A 13839-nucleotide genomic window follows, 5' to 3' on the forward strand; every position below is an offset into this window, starting at 1 on the left:
GCTCTGCCCCCATCTATTCTCTGCCTCTTAAGTCCCAGCTGATCAGAGTCCCAGCTGACTGGCTGGGTCTTCTTTTGTTGCCCTGCACAGGAGAACGGAGCTGGAAAGCAGGTTGTGGGGTGAGGAGGGAATGGGGATTTTGCAGTATCCTTCCCCTGCCACACCCACCAAGTCACGCCCACAGAATCAGTAGTAAAAAAAAATTGAATACCACCACTGACTCTAATGGAGTGGATCTGATCAGGCAGCTCGGAAGAATCCAATCCTCCTGGATGATCCCACTTTTGTGGTCTTGTTTTGATTTTGCTGTTGTTGCTTATGCCACTCAGAATTGTTGGAATTTGGTACCCAAAATTTTGAAATATAAATAAATAATAAAATGGTATGTCATTATATGGAATTGACCATTTATTTTTACATTTTTATTTTTAAATACTCAATTATCATATGTCTATGACAACAACATACCAGTTTGGTCTTAGAGCTGAAATGTTTCTAAGAACCATTTAGCAAAACAAATAAAAGTGGCCATGCAGCTCTACACATTGAAGTTAGTTTCACTGAATTCATTAAGGCTAGTTTAGCAAGTGGGTTTATTAGCCAAGCACCGTAATGGTGACAAGTGATTGCAGAAAAGCAGACTTGAACCCCTAGGTACATGCCCTGTTGAACAACATCTCTGGCCTTGTAGTGTTGATCAAGCGGAGATCATTATTATGTCCTCCAATGTCCCATTTACAATGATATCAGGGCCATCAAAGACAAATTCCTTGTGTGTCCAATTACACTTGGCCAATAAAGAATTCTACTCTACTCTACTCTAAATTGTTGATAGGTGAACTCACGGGCTCAGATCTTAAACAACTGAACGATCTTGCAGCTGTGTTTCCAGATGTTACATTTGCTCCATTATTTAAACTTTGAATGAAATATTTAAGCTTTTTAAAATAGCACAGTTAGTTTATGCTACGCTATATTGTTAGGACCTGTGGTTGCAATAATAAACTTATTTGGAATGGGACAACTGAGCTCAGCCAGCTCAATGCCACCAGCTTGCCATTGCTGGGTTGCCTGCTTGGCTCTCCCTTCAGCCACCCGTGGTGAGTTGTCCCTGTGCCAGTTGGCTGTGTGGAGTTGTCCTGCAGCAACTTGGTAGTGGTGAGTTGACAGAGGTGACATGCAGAGGCGAGCTGGCCGTATCGAGTTGGCCTAGACCTTATTATTTATTTATTTATTTATTTATTTATTTATTTATTTTTATTTATTTATTTAATTTTATTTATTTATTTATTTAACTTACTTGCACTTTTCTGGATCGTGAGGCTCTGCACTCAGTTGTCAGCCCTGGTCATCTTGTATTGGGACTACTGCCATGTACTACTACACATGGAATTTCCCTTGAAGAGAATTCAGAAGCTACAGCTGGCACAACTGAATGCAACTGCATGGACAGTCCTGGGCCCCTTAGGGAGCATCATGTAACACTGCTGTTGCGTGTCCTGCAATGTTTGGTGGTTTGCTTCCAGATCAATTCAAGGTATTGGTTGACTCCTTTAAAGCATGGCGTGAGACCAGGCTATTTGAGGAATCATTTCACCCCAGTGGGATTGGCCCACCCCCACTTGCTCCAGCACAAGAAGGATGCTGCAAACCCCATCAATCAAGGAACTTTGTAGGGTACAGCTGGTAGGGAAGAGGAGAACAGCACTTTTTTTTGCTGTGGCTCCCACCCTCTGAAACATCAGGCTGCTTGAGATAAGATCTGCCCCCACCCCTCTTGGCCTTCTGAAAGGGCCTTAAAACCTGGCTCTGCCAATTGGTTTGGGGCCCCAATGGAGGGTGCTACATGCTGAAGGTGGTTAGTAGGTTAGGAAGATCCCACCTCTACCCCATTTATGTACTGGTATTCAATCTTTGTTCATTATTAATGTTTAAACATTTTAATGTTTTGTATTCTTATTTTTATAATATTGTAAGCTGCCTAGAGTTGCTTGACAGTGGGGTGGGTATAATAAATAAAGAAATAAATGCTCACTATGTACATAGCTCAACTGAAAGAAAGAAAGAAAGAAAGAAAGAAAGAAAGAAAGAAAGAAAGAAAGAAAGAAAGAAAGAAAGAAAGAAAGAAAGAAGAAAGAAAGAAAGAAAGAAAGAAAGAAAGAAAGAAAGAAAGAAAGAAAGAAAGAAAGAAAGAAAGAAAGAAAGAAAGAAAAAGAAAGGGAAATGATAATATATCTATTTATAACCTAATTTAACCAAGACAAGTTTCCAATTCTGCCAAAACTACAAAGAAATTTCTTAAGTAGTCAGAGAAAATTTCCAAATCCGTTAAAAAACCTCCTAAATAAGCAGTTTTTTGGGCTTCCTGTTCAAATAATGTCTTAGAGAAACGTAGCTGTTAAACTAAAAGAGAAATGAAATCTCTCTCTACAGACCATGCAAGACCCTTCCTAGTTCAGAACCTGCAGTTCCGAGTTCTGAATTTCTCCAAGCAATAAACGCTCTTTATCCTGATCACCTTAAATTAAGAAATTAACATATTATTGAAGGGTACATCTTGAGAGGGAGGGGGGATGTCTCAGCCCCTACCGTTTTCTTTAAACGTTTGCTCTCTCTGTTCTCTCCCGGTTTTTCTGCCTTTTTTTTATTTTACTTGAAAGCTCCCCCACTTCATCCCTGCGCGGACTGAGACGCCTGCCTTTGGAAAGCTGTTAATCTAAGTACAGATCTTCAAAAGAACCCCATACATTTGGAACTTTTATGGGAGGAGAAAGGAACCCTATGATTCTTATGCCCGTATTTTGTTACAGTGGCTTGGAACTCGGGCACATCTCGTCCCCTCTTTCTTTTCCACGTCTAAGATTAAAAAAAAAAAAAAACCCGAAGCAAAAGGTCTTTCATCGGGTGTGGGTTTTTTTTTTTAATTAAAAAAAAAAAAAGCCCAGCTTATTCTCCCCATAGAACAGGGATCCCCAACCTTTTCGACGCCGCGGCCCGGTTCCGACATCAGCTGGGCGCCGCGGCCCGGTACCGGCGTCAACTGGGCGCCGCCATCTTTTTATGACGAAACGGCGCTTCCGGTGACGTCACCGGAAGCGCTGTTCGTCATAAAAGATGGCGGCGCCAGCGCTCTGGTGAGCTTTTCGGGCAGAAATGGCTTTCACCCGAAAAAGCTCACCTGAAGCGCTGGCGCCGCCATCTTTTTATGACGAAACGGCGCTTCCGGTGACGTCACCGGAAGCGCTTTTTTACCAAAAAAAAGATGGCGGCGCCCAGCAACCAGCGGCCCGGTAAGGGTTGTTCCGCGGCCCGGTACCGGTCCGCGGACCGGCGGTTGGGGACCCCTGCCATAGAAGACATAACTCGCCTATTTGGGAGGGTTGGGAAGAACAAGCGAGGAAAAAAGGGGACCTTTACAATTCGCATTCGCTCTCTCGCTCTCTCTGCTGGCCTGGCATTCAAGAATCGGCCTATTTTGGGGGGCTCAGCAAGAGAGTTTAGAAAAGAAGCGTGGGGTCTATTGAGAGCGCTCTTGCCCCCCTTCGCAACTGCGGGGCTTTATGAAACTTATCTTCCATGCCTTGTCAGGGTATTTTCTGGAGCCCAATTAGTGCTTTTGTTGCAAAAGTTCTTTTGAAAAAAAAAAAAAAAAGAGTTTGAGCAGGCAAAGAGAGGAGGAGGAGGAGGAGGGACAAAAAAAGTGGCGCGGGGGGTGGGGAGGACTCCGCCGGGCGGGGGTTGAGGTCTCTCGCGTCTCCCTCTTATTTTGACGATTTCAGTCATTAAGCTGCGTAATAGTTAATATGACAACTGGCCGCTGAAGTTTGTATAGAAACACCTCGGCAACAGGCGCGAGAGAGCGTGCAGTGGGTGGCAACTGGCGCGGGAGTGGAGCGTCCGGCCGTGCGTGCGCAACTGGCAGAGCCAGACCACTGAATGCCCGGGGAAGGAGAGGGGCGACCGGGGAAGAATAGGCACAACTGGAGAAAATAAAATAAAGCGAGCTGCCAAGGAGAGGCGAGGCAGAGAAAAGTTAACTCGTTTTGAATATTTTCCAACTAAAGACCCGCGTCCTAAAACCTTGTTGCCGAAGTTAAATAAATGCGTAAATGGTACAATTTTACAGGCCTTTTGCCCCACATTCTGGGTTCTTCTCCTGCTCCTTCTCCTCCTCCTCCTCCTCCTCCTCTTCTTCTCCTTCTCCTTCTCCTCCTCCCTCCTCCTCCTCCTCTTCTCTCTCGCTTTCAAAAGCGGCATCCAGTTGATTTTTTTAGGCAAGAAGCTGCTAAAGTGTGTCGGTTGTTGTGTCGGTGCGTAATTAAACAAACAAAACGGAGGCAGCTACAGTGTTGCAAACGGGACATTTCCACCCGCGCTGAGTATTTCTGAAAGATTCCTCCATCGGTTCCCTTGCGGTGGAGAAAAGAAAGGTGAAACAAACAAGGCGAGTGGGATCTCGGGGAGAAAGAGATCCCCACCCTTCCATTGGGTCGGGATCTCTCCCTCCCACCCTCCTTCCCCTCCCCATTTCTGTTTAAATTTGCTCTTTCAGAATGAGGTGACCGTGGCATTGACCCCAAGCACAGCGCTACTGGACGGTTTCTGCCTTGTTTTTCAAACCTTCATTGTTTCCGCCCCTTCTTTGGGAAACTTTTTCATTATGATTCCGTTTTTTAAAAAATGCAATTGGGGGGGAGTTGTGGAAGGATGCGCCTTATCCTCGGCCTCCAAGCGCCGCCCTCCCCGCTCTGCCCCCATTAGAACGCATTAAATAATGAGGGATTTAAGCATGCTAATGAGCAGTGGAGGTCGGGAGGAGGAGACGAGATTCCCTCTCTCTCTCTCCCTCTCCCTCTCCCCTCCTCCTTCCCTCCCTCGATCTCAAAGGTGGTTTTCCAGAAGGCAACTGGACTTTCTTGTTTTTTTCCTTGAAGACGTTTCGCTTCTCATCCAAGAAGCTTCTTCAGCTCTGACAGGATAGTGGGGAATGGAAGGTCAGAGCTGAAGAAGCTTCTTGGATGAGAAGCGAAACGTCTTCAAGGGAAAAAAAACCAAGAAAGTCCAGTCGCCTCCTGTAAAACCACCTTTGGGACAGCCAAGTGACCTGGATGACTGAGAATCTCTACAGACTCCCATTTGAGAGAAGCGAAATCTGGAGAAAGAGTGGACCACTCACACTTTTTTTTAAAGTCTCCTTTCCCAAAAGAAAAAAACAAACCTGGGAACCTGTCCTGGGTAGAAAACTCTCTCTCTCTTTCTCTCTCTCTCTCTCCATTCTATTTACGGGCTAAGCGAGCGCCTTTGGCTTCTTTTTACGCGCAAAGAAATCAGAGTTTACTGTCTCCGCAAGCGAAGCCGCTCCTCGCCCGCTTTGCCTGGCGCCCCTAGAAACACGCCCCTCCTTCTTTCCTCCCTTAGATCCGCCCTCCCGCGCAAAGGATCTCGGGAGAAAGTTGGCGGCTGGACCGCTGGAGGCAGGTCGTGTGTCGGCATTGTAGGGCCACGTGTCCCGTGTCCATCAACCGGCCAAGGCGAGATGGAGCCGAGCGGTTCCTTCGGCCGGAAAGATCAAGGCGGGTCATTGCCCATCTGGCTTTTGGCTTTCATTCGAGAGTTTGGTGCCAGACTTCACAGCCAAGAAAGGAAGGAACGGCGCTCCCCTCTCTGTTCCCCCGACCCTCTTGAAGTTGAAATGCCGTCCCTTTATAACAGGGGTCTCCAAACTTGGCAACTTTAAGACTTGTGAACTTTAAGTCTTCAAGTTGCCAAGTTTGGGGACCTCTGCTTTATAATTCTGGCAGCCGCTTTCCAGAGAAGACCCCTTAGCTCACATAGCACCCCGACGATCAGGTAGCTGCAACTGTCTTGCAGGATAAGGATAGGAATCTGTGACAGAGATGGAGCAAGTCGATCAGTCAGGTTCCTACCGGTAGCTCACCAGAAGACGCGAAGGGTTTCAGTGGAAGAAAGAAAGTTGGTGAAGCAGCCTTCTCCAACCTGGGTCTCTTCAGTTGCAGCGTTAAGACTCTAACTCCCCATCAGCCCAGTCAAGAACTTGCGGGGTTTCAGTTCTTAGCATGTTTTTGGAACATTGCAAGTTAAAAAGGGGAAGATATTGTTGAAGGATGGAATGTGTAGCTCGGTGTGTAATATTGGTCATCGATTTAGACGACTTTTCATAGTATTAATTAGACAAATGTGTGGAAAGGCTGGGAGCAGCACTGAGTAACCCTGGGCAAAGTTTCAGAAAGGTTATTTTCTCTGAAGAACTTGCTGTGCAATACATCTAAGTTGCTTTTTTAAGCGACTTACACACACACACACACTACTTCTAAAATGCTTCACTATGCTGCCTCCTGTGGCAGTTCCAGTAAGAGGTGTGCTTGGGTGGACCTCTCCAGAAGCTTCATGCACTATGCCCAATCAACTCCTGGAAATGCTGTTTTCTGCCTTCACACAGCTGTAACAAATTGCCAAACAGTAGCAAATCAATGGCTACAATATGTGCAGACTTGAAAATTCTATTTAATTGGCAAAGAGACAAGAAGTAGTATCTGACTGGAGAGCTCAGACCATAAATTTTCTGACTTTCTGATGTTCCAGGATCTGTTAGAATTAGGATAACAAACTATTGCTTAAGCATCTTGTGTGAAAGCAGCCTACAAAAATCCATAGAAGTCTCCTTTGTAGTCAAAAGCCAGTCCTGAAATTAATTTGTGGAGACTGATGCTAACACAGATGTTTATATTCTTTGCCAAGATCCTGATCAGTTTCTTTCTTTCTTTCTTTCTTTCTTTCTTTCTTTCTTTCTTTCTTTCTTTCTTTCTTTCTTTCTTTCTTTCTTTCTTTCTTTCTTTCTTTCTTTCTTTCTTTCTTTCTTTCTTTCTTTCTTTCTTTCTTTCTCTCTCTCTCTCTCTCTCTCTCTTCTTTCTTTCTTTCTTTCTTTCTTTCTTTCTTTCTTTCTTTCTTTCTTTCTTTCTTTCTTTCTTGTTCATATTTCTTTATTAACATGGGGGGAGATCAAGGTTAGTATCAGCTGCATCCAGCTAATACCGACATGGCCACTTCGAATAAATCAAATTTCTTTTCTCTGAGATGCGGCTAGAGACTTATGATTTGAATGGGGGTGGATTTGTTGGAGCCCTGACAATAACACTACCTTCCCAAGTCTCCTACCCTATTGGACTAGGTAATTATCATTCCCAGATATGAATAGCAATTCAGTGTAGAAATGGTTGAAATTCAGCCCATTTGGAAGACACCAAATTGAATAAAACTTTATAGGGGTGGGATTTTCTGGTCACTAGTTGCAATCCGTTGAAGGCAATCTCTTGGGGGACAGCAGTGAGCGTGGAGCGTGAGCTGGGAGTAGAGTGGGAGCAACAACCAAAAACATATGCCATTCTGTCCAAGACAGGCACTATACTTTACAATATATTTAAACTGATTAATTTTAGAAGATACCCTTCTTATATGGCAAAGAAATTAATATCTTGAAGATTAATTGCAACTCTGCCAGTCCTATTTACTTTCTGGGATCTCGTTTATCAAGAAATGTTGAATAGTGCTGCATGTGGTGCACTATGAAATTACAACTACTCTGAAAGGACCATCTAATTTGGCTTGGCTCCACCAGTTCTGGCTAATCATTGACTCCATTTGGACAGGAAAAACTATAAACAAAACCCCTTTTGAAGTATAACATGCTGGCTTGTTTGTTCTGAAACTTGTCCTCTAGTTTGCTCTATGATGCTGATCATTCTTCTGTTAATTTGTGACTCAGAAGATAACCTGCAACTATTTTTTTTTTTTTTTTTTTTTTTTTTTAAAACTTTTTTATTCACAACAGTTCATTTTGGCAAACAAATAAAATACATAAATATAACATGCAGGAAGAGTTGATCCGATTTTTTAAAGAAATGGGAGAAAAAGCTGTGCTTTGATTTGGGACTAGGAGAGTTCACTCGACAAGGCAGACTAGGCTAGGCTGCAATGGGGGAATTGTGGTTCAAACTGTTTTGGAATTCATTGTAGTATATTAATACATTGTGTGACCCATGTGGAGATTGGCCAGCGAGGTGTTAGTGGAAGCTGAATTACTAATCCAGGGCCTTAGTAGTTGAGAATGACTAATACACTGGGGGTGCCTGGATAACTTTGAAGATCTGGAGCACTTACAAGTCCATGAGCAAATTCAGAACTGAATGCAGAGGAAGCATCACCTAAAGTTGGAGAATTCTAAAATGAAAGTTGAGTTACTGGTCTTTGCCAGTCCTGGTGCAAATAGAATTGGAGGAGTGATTCTCTTGAAAGATAAAAAGAGCAAGTGAAAAATAAGTGGGTGGCTGTAAGAGCAGGAGATAGCTGATCTAAGTATCTTGTTACCAAATGACCAACTGTTCCAGGAACTTCGGTAAGTTGGGTGAATGAGGAGCTGGACTATTGGAAGGACTTCGAGATAGATTGGTTTGTCATGGGAATAAAGTAGTAGGCAACCACTGGTAGATGGGGCAGAAAAATGAAGGAGTATGGTCAGATTGCAGTGACAATGAGTGGGGGGAATATATTTTAGGGGAAGAATGACCTGTCATTTGTTGCTAGTTCCCATCTAATGCTTGTTTTGAGGCTGGGTGATTAGACTGTTGGACTCAAAATTGTTTCAGATGATTGATTGATTGATTGATTGATTGATTCAACTTTATTGCCATTGCCATGGATACAGGCAACGAAATGCAGTTAGCATCCAACAACAGTCCTTATGTAACAAGACCATGACCTACACTTGTGTCCAAGATTGGTATGTATTATCAACTTGCTTCTGCAAACGTAATTGGGCAAGGGTGGTTATGCTACCCCAGGTTTCAGATCCTGCATCAATCTTAATGTCAAGGCAGTGTAGGTGAAGGGATGGTGATCCTCAAAGAAACAAGGGTTGTCCAGAGCTGTGAATCATTTTATTTATTTGCAATATGTATAAAGTCCACCTTATGCAAATTAATGGCATACTATGATAAAAACCAAAACACACAAACCCGGCAGCCTCAAAAGTGCACTTCCTCACATTCACAGATACTTTCTCTCTCTTTTGGGAAAAGAATTTTCAGAAGGCTAGGAGAATAGGGGTCTTCTGGATTTTAGGGGTAAACATGCATCAAGTGGGTGACTATGAATGTTTTTATGTAAGGTTGGAACAAGCTAGGGATTCTGCCTAGGTATTGTTCATCTTGCTGTTGATGCATTCCCTGGCTTTCTGAAACTCATCACTGTTCTGGTGCTTGCTTTTAATCCTTGAGGACTTCTACTTCTATCCTTGTGTGGGGATCTGGGAGACCACAAAAATTCATGACCTTGCTCTCAAGCAATCTCTCCTTATGTGCAGATTCAAAGAAGTTCCTTCCACTGAAAATGAACCAACTGAACACAGATTTGAGCCTACATCAAAGTGATAACAGAAGCAAAGTGCTTTTACCTCTCCACCCTTATTGTGTGTTACTAGAGTTTATTCCAGCAGCAGCTCTCTTTAAGGTGACTTGTTGGGTCCCCAAAGTGCTGTTCAAAAGGCAATTGGACTTTCTTGGGTTTTTTTCTTTGAAAACTTCACTTCTCATCCATTCCTCAGTTCTAGGATGAGAAGTGAAGCCTGTTTTTGAGGGGAAAAACCCAAGAAAGTCCAGCTGCCTTTTGAACAGCACCTTTGGGATAATCATGACCTGGATGACTAAGAATCTCCACAGATGTGACTTGTTCAGTTTTGGAGAATGTAGGGTCTGTCCCTGGTTCTTGTGAGAGGAAGACATGGTAGAAGTCCTAATCCAGTGACTGGAAGCTATAAGGATTTGGATAAAAAGAAACAGGTTTAAATCTGATTCCAGCAAGGATAGGTTATTATTTGCCCAGAAACTATGTGGCTCCAACTGCTCCAGGGATTAATCTGGACGGAGTGGCATTCTTCCTGAAGTAGCAGATCTATGACTTGGAAATGCTCCTAGATTCACCTTCATCTATTGTTTTATAGATATAGAGGTTGTGACTAGAAGAGCAGATGACCAGTTTTGGCTGAGCTTTAGTGTAGCCATTTCTGGGGAAGTAATTTGTGTTCTTTGTTTCCTGGCTAAATTACTATGATGCCTCTACATCGGGTGTCTCAAAAGTCTATTTGAACTTGCATTAGTACAAGATCCTGCAGCTGCATGCTAGCAGATAAGTTGTTTATAGGACACCTGTGCTGTGGGTGCTGCATTGGCTGCCAGTAGGTTTTCAGGTACAATTTTGGAACTTGAATTCTTATATGACAGCCTTATAAGGTAATCCAGAGAGCACACTAAAACCACGCTACCTCTATTGTAGAGTTACAGGAACAGAATCTTGCAAGTCTGAAAACCATTTCCCACTTTTATCTTTGCTTTCCAGAAACTATGCAAGGACCTTTCTGAGACATTTTCTGCAATCCCATTCCAGCTTTGGACTCAGAACTCTTATTAGATCATTGATTATGCTGTGGATCCTCCTCCTGTCTCCCAAGGTTATTCTCACATTCCATTACACTGCAGGATCCTGTTCTTTCAGATGGAAAAGAGCTAGCTGATGTATTTGTCTTAGATGGGCACACTGCAGCTTCAGTGCATGCTTTTATATGGTAGCACCCACCCCTTTGAACAGCTTCCTGTTAGATATTATGGATGGTTCCTGGCTTCTGAGATTCAGGAAAACTTTAAAGAAGAAGGTGTGCATAAAAGCATTCATTTCTGTTGTATTTTTCACATTTTTTGAGCCACCCATTTCATTTGGAGGTTGGCATGTGGTCACAGGATTCCTATTTGGTTTAATTTCAATGTTATCATTGAAATGTGATTTGATTAATTTTAGGTATATTATATAGTATTTTGTTTTGTATCTTAATTGTGCAGTACCATTGAAATGGTATACAATATAGTGCATAGCTTAATACACTAGTCTATCATATTAAGCCATAATACTTTGTTTAGGTGTTTGGGTATTATATAAAAAAAAAACACCATACTTGTTAATCTGTTACATGAACCACTCTCTCTCGGTATTGACATACAATGGTTCTCTAAAGTTTGTGAACTCCTTTGAATGTCTAATATTTATGCATCAATATGATCTAAAATGTGACTTGGAATTCTGAAACCTAAAAGGAACCACAAGTGGACCTAAACTAGCACCACGGACAAATTATTCAGTATTAACTAGCCTCTTGTGTTTATAACTTTGACCAAAAGCTCTGCTAAGTGTCACTTGTTTGAGTACTGATCAAAAAGCCTGAAAAATAGTGGCACTTGTATGTTGCTGTGAGTCAATCCATATTGACTCAATTAATTAGCGTGAAGAGAGAGGCAGGTGCTGATCCAGGTGCAGTGCCCTGTCTGATGCTGCTTATTTGCATCGGTTCCCGCTCTATGATGTATTTTAAAGCAAAGAAAATGCCAGAGTGGGATTTCCGTAAACTTATGTAGACAGAGTGCCATCTGCTGACAATCAATCATTTTAAGGAAGAAGATCAAATGTATGAACCATTACAAGCATTCAGCTCTCCTCCTTGACAATCAAACTGTGCCCCCATTTGCAAAAGGCAGACACCTAGATGCATAACTTGAAGACTTTGTCTGATGTTATTTCTCTTTTCAATTTGGACAGCTCAGATACTTTTTCAAACAGGGGATGCCTTCAAAAAGATTATCTTATGTTACTTGTTTATTAAATTAATAGGTTGTCTAGTACTACCTTTACATAAAATAGTTAAAAATAAAATAATATAGAAAGCATTTAAAAGAAGTTTCCAAGAAAAGAGTTGCAGCACCATGAAAACAGAGAAGTTCAACAACTACTCTAATCTGATGCTTGTAGGAAGTACCAGGTTTTAGGGGCTCATTTAAATAGGGTCAAAGTGAGCTATGCAAATCTTGGAGGCCTTTTTTCAGAGAGTAGGTGTTGCAAAAGAGAAGGTTCATTTCCTTGGTCCCCTCAGCTGACACTATATTTGATGGTATCCAAAGCTTGCTGACTCTGCATCATCATTTAGGAAGGACAGAAGCTATGGAAGACATTCAAATAATCAGCCTATGCCATGAAGGGCATTATAGCCAGTAAGTATTACCTTGAATTGCACTGGGAAACCTACTGGCAACCAATACAGCTCACAAAGCAGAGGTGATGTGCATGTGCCATAGCATGATCATAACTATTAGAGTCACTGAGTTGTGGAAAAGGCATAGCTTCTGAGTGGTTTTCAAGGGAAACTCCTAATAAAGCACATTGCAATAATTCAAATACATGATGACTGTCCTAAGCCATCTGTTCCAGGTAGTTCCTCTGTGAGAGACATGGGCGGTTTTAAAATGTGATAAATACATAATAAATCACAGATGAATTTGTGTGAAGGCCTTCCTGGTGAGAAGCCTGTAGAGAATCTCGGTCATCCAGGTCATGGTTGTCCCAAAGGTGCTTTTTCAGGAGGCAACCACTATCTGATTCCCCACTATCATGTCAGAGCTGAAGAAGCTTCTTGGATGAAAACGGAAACATCTTCAAAGAAAAAAACCAAGAAAGTCCAGTTGCCTCCTGAAAAAGCACCTTTGGGACTTCCTGGTCAGAGTTGCCACCCATTTCCTGAACAGAAACTGTAAGTCTATGAACCAGGGGTGGGATTCAAAAATCCCAGCAATTGGTTCGCTGCCCAGTTGCTGGGTGGGTGTGGCCATGGTGGGTGTGGCCTACCAGAACTTCCGGGAGGGCCATTTTTTGCCTTCCCAAGGATCTGGAGTCTTCCGTAAGGCCTCTGGGAGAGCAAAAATGGTCTCTCCTAGGCTTTGGAGGCCCCCCAGAAGCCAGAAACAGGACTGTTTCTGGACTTCCGGAAAGCCTGATTTCTCCCCCCCCCCCAGACTCTCCATGTGGACCCTGCACTTACCTGCATCGAAAATGGGCCATGTGGAGACTCCTGGGAGGGGAGGGTCAAGGTGGGCAGGTCCAGCCAGTCAGGTCAAATACCAGCTCAGCAAACCAGATACAAATTTAACATCCAGTTTGCCGGAACCGGTCCATCCCACCACGGCTATGGATACCCCAAATTGTACTAATAGGACATATTGTTGCTCTAGCATCATAGGATATAGCAATCCAATATCTACATGCAAAGTAAAACTACCAGTGAATACAATTTAAAATTACTGTCCCTTTTCACAGTTTGTTTTAAGGCTTGGGGCATGCGGCTTTGCTCCGCATTTGGAAGGCTTCTCACTGGGTGGTCGAATGCATCAAGAAAGACACCAACGCAAGTTCTATCTTGGGTGAGCTGCCCGATCAGGGTTGGGGGAACTCTTTTTATTGGGAACACACAAAAGGGGTGAGTTTCATCCAATCATTATGTTACATGCGTAGGAATGTTAGTGGATGCATCGCATCTCCCAATAACAATGCCATGGTAAATTTAAACTAGCAAACCAAACTGCATTTCAGTTAACTGCCCTTGTGACGTGTTTTATGGCCTTGTTCCTGGTGTCTGCTTTCAGCCTACGTGAGACCTGGCATGCACCGGAACCATTGAGGTTGCTCACGTGAGGCTTGGCACACAATGGAATTGGCCCATTACAGCAGGGGCATCTCCTACTTGCACCCAATCATGTAAATAGAAATATGCCCTAGCAAATTCTTTTTTGTGCCATGGCCCCATTAATTGGTTCTATTTCTCCTAAAGGGACATTTTATCATGTTTGATGAATGTGTAAAAAAACCAGAAAATGTTGGATTCAGTACATGTACTAATTCAGAAGATTTTAAAGACTAATGTACAATTGAAACCAAAGGCCTGTATTTTGG

Source organism: Notechis scutatus, chromosome 6, assembly GCF_049901735.1.
Source record: "Notechis scutatus isolate UNSWTSFEM ecotype Mainland chromosome 6, rNotScu1.2, whole genome shotgun sequence".
Lineage (NCBI taxonomy): Eukaryota > Metazoa > Chordata > Lepidosauria > Squamata > Elapidae > Notechis > Notechis scutatus.